This window comes from Heterocephalus glaber, unplaced genomic scaffold (genome assembly GCF_053883595.1).
Source record: "Heterocephalus glaber isolate CG9 unplaced genomic scaffold, H.glaber_assembly_v1.0 deba00001764, whole genome shotgun sequence".
Classification (NCBI taxonomy): domain Eukaryota; kingdom Metazoa; phylum Chordata; class Mammalia; order Rodentia; family Bathyergidae; genus Heterocephalus; species Heterocephalus glaber.
This window is the reverse complement of record NW_028258461.1, coordinates 5564718-5568280: the sequence shown is the minus strand read 5'-3', so window position 1 is coordinate 5568280 and position 3563 is coordinate 5564718. Positions and strand designations below refer to the sequence as shown.

The 3563-nt window shown below is 41.1% G+C and overlaps 1 pseudogene; it reads left to right on the top strand.

The window, feature by feature from the left end:
- The first annotated feature begins 554 nt into the window (after positions 1 to 554).
- LOC101719805 (protein salvador homolog 1 pseudogene) lies at positions 555 to 1714 on the top strand (annotated as a pseudogene).
- Positions 1715 to 3563: the final 1849 nt, after the last annotated feature.

Below are 3563 nucleotides of genomic sequence, written 5' to 3'. Positions count from 1 at the left end.
TGTAGGATGGCTACATTTACACAGTATTGTGTTACACTGGGCTAAGAGAGTTGAGGATGGAACTGGAAGAAAATGAATGTGAAGCAAATGCATTTTCTAGTGTCATAGATAGAAAATTATTCAATGAACTATCGTCTGCTTGAATGCTTTGCTTTCTATTGAAAAGAGAATGAAACAAAGTTTTAAGGACAATTTCCTAAAAGATGTCTGTCACCTGTAACCCTTTTTTCTTAACTTACGAGTCTTGATTGTTTTTTATATTCTCCAATCTTTCATTAGTATCCATTATTAGTTATGTAACCTTAGGCAAGTTTTTCTTGGTTCCCTCATCTTTAAAATAAGAAATGCTCCCGCACGGTGTCCCCGGGCAGCGTCGCGGAGCGGGCCGACTTCCGGGAAGGAAAGGACGTGTGAGTGTGCGGCGGCCGGCGCGCTTCGCGCCGCGAACATGCGGCGTTCCCTGCGGGCGACCCCGGGCTGCGGAACGGCGGCGGACGCGGCCTGGGAGGGCAGGAGGGGGCGGCTGGGACGGCGCCCAGGCCGGGTCGAGGAGGATGCTGTCCCGAAAGAAAACCAAAAATGAAGTGTCCAAGCCTGCCGAGGTGCAGGGGAAGGACGTCAAGAAGGAGACGTCGCCTCCTGCTGCGGAATCTTATGCCTTCATTTATCCGGCACGGTCCAACAATTCCAAGACGAACTGATATCTGTCTTCCAGATTCAAGCTCTGCTGCTTTTTCAGTTTCTGGAGATGGAGTAGTTTCAAGAAACCAGAGTTTCCTTAGAACTCCAATTCAACGAACACCTCATGAAATAATGCGAAGAGAAAGCAACAGATTATCTGCACCTTCTTACCTTGCCAGGAGTCTAGCAGATGTCCCTCGGGAGTATGGCTCGTCTCAGTCATTTTTGACAGAGGTTAATTTTGCTGTTGAAAACGGCGGAGACTCCAGTTCTCGTTATTATTATTCAGATAATTTTTTTGATAGTCAGAGAAGGCGGGCACTTGGAGATCGTGTGCATGAAGACTACAGATACTATGAATACAACCCTGATCTCTTCCAAAGAATGCCACAGAATCAGGGGAGGCATGCTTCAGGTATTGGGAGAGTTGCTGCTACATCTTTGGGAAATTTAACTAACCACGGATCGGAAGACTTGCCCCTTCCTCCTGGCTGGTCTGTGGATTGGACAATGAGAGGGAGAAAATATTATATCGATCATAACACAAACACAACTCACCGGAGCCATCCTCTTGAACGAGAAGGACTTCCTCCTGGATGGGAACGAGTTGAATCTTCAGAGTTTGGAACCTATTATGTAGTTCACACAAATAAAAAGGCTCAGTACAGGCATCCCTGTGCTTCTAGTGTACCTTGGTATGACCAGCCTCTTCCTGTCACATACCAGCCACAGCAGACTGAGAGAAATCAGTCCCTTCTGGTACCTGCAAATCCGTACCATACTGCAGAAATTCCTGACTGGCTTCAAGTTTATGCTCGAGCCCCTGTGAAATATGGCCACATTCTGAAGTGGGAACTCTTTCAGCTGGCTGACCTGGATACCTACCAGGGAATGCTAAAGTTGCTCTTCATGAAGGAACTGGAACAAATTGTTAAAAATGTATGAAGCCTACAGACAGGCTCTTCTCACTGAGTTGGAAAATCGCAAACAGAGACAGCAGTGGTATGCCCAGCAACATGGCAAAAATTTTTAAATTAACTTTGCAAAAGAAATTTTAAGTTTTATAAGAGCTTTAAAATATTTTCACAGGCTCAAAACATGCAAATACCTTCGTTAACAAAGGCAGCTTACTTTTTGGGAATTATAAAATTCTAATTTTACATGTATTTTGCCACTAGAAGTTTTCTTTTATTACAAAATAAAAATGAGTTTATCATTCTAAGAGCCAACATGGTATATACATCCAAATGCTGTGTATTAAGAAACTGCTCTGAATATTCTTATTGGTAAAAATGTGGCAAGAAAATGGCATAACCATATATTAAATAGGAATGATCACTTGATAACTTCTTTTTTTGTACCGGGTATCGAACTCGGGTCCTTGCACTTGCGAGACAGGCGACTTGGTAACTTCTTACAGCAGCAGTACCTTTCTTTAAAAAAAAAAAATCTATGCAGTATTTTTTAAAAGATGTTTACTGCTTTAATGTGGAATGTTATCTGGAGTGGGATGGTTTGCATGTTATCATGGCCTAGTGCAAAATACAGAATAGGATTTGGAACCTTTATTGTGATAAATTTCTGTATGTGATGTATGTTGTGACCCCTCTTCCCTGTCAAGTGTAAGGGACCCTTTTGCAGCATGTTGAGATAATCTTTCAGGAATAAATTTCAACAGAAGGCTGGGTGCAGCTCTCAGCCAGGGCTGGCTGTGTTGTCTCGGCTGCAGAGAGGAGACAGCGCCAGTGCCCAGCAGCACCGCACACCGCCTACACACAGACTGGGCTCAGCTGCCAGATGTGACAATCAGGGATTCCATGGGAAATCTTAGCCATTAAATCAGTTTTGTATTACTTTTTTATCTTCTAAGTGTTTCTGCAACAAAGGTTTTTAAACCATATTATTCCCTTCCCAGTTTCTTCCCTTTGGTTTATATTGAAATGTTGTTCATCATTAGAATAGTGTATCTGATTACAGACAAATATATGATACTTCCAGCCTGTAAGTCTCTAAAATTCTGTGAATTTCATAGCTTTTCAGTTATATATTTACCTGAGTTGTAAATACATGTAAATATGTTTTAAGTTTTGGTAGTCTTCCAAAGTATAAAGCACTCCCAGTTAGACATAAGTGGGTTTGAATTACTGATAAAATGTTGTGTTTGATTTTATAACAACTTTATTAAATATATTTTTGGGGAAACTAAAAAAAAAAAAAATAAGAAATGCTGGGGCCAGGGATTTAGCTCAGTAGTTCCTCCACCTGCCTCGTAAGTGCAAGGTCCCAAGTTCGATTCCCGGTACCAAAAAAAACCCCAAACAAACAAACAAAAAAGTAAGAAATGCTGGCTGTACTTATTGTATAGGCCTATTGTAAAGATTAATGAAATAAAGCATCTTTAAATAGTCTGACACAGCCCCAAGGTCATAGTAAGTGAACAATATATGATGTTTTATTTATTTACCACTTTGAATGACTTATGAGCTCCTAGAGAGCAGGAGATGCTTTTGGTGTATTTTTTTTTTCCAGTACCGGGATCGAACTCAGGACCTTGTGCTTTTGAGGCAGGCGTGGTGACACTGAGCTAAATCCCCACCCCTTCGATATATTATTAATCCTTGTGTTTGATTGACTCTGGGTGGATAGGGTAAATACTAGTTTTGGAAGCCTGTCTTTGTCATTTATTAGCTCTTTGAGGAAGTCTACTTCTTCCTGTTCTGTTCAACTTGTATTTGCTTCAGTACTGCCCCAGGAAACTCAGAAACAATTAGATCAAGTACATTTCCTGTTTGCTATAGAAATTCAGTAAAAAGAAGCACCTGCTGCATTTGGAAATCTCAGCAAACTTTAACTGTATTTATTTATATGTGCTTAGTTAATGA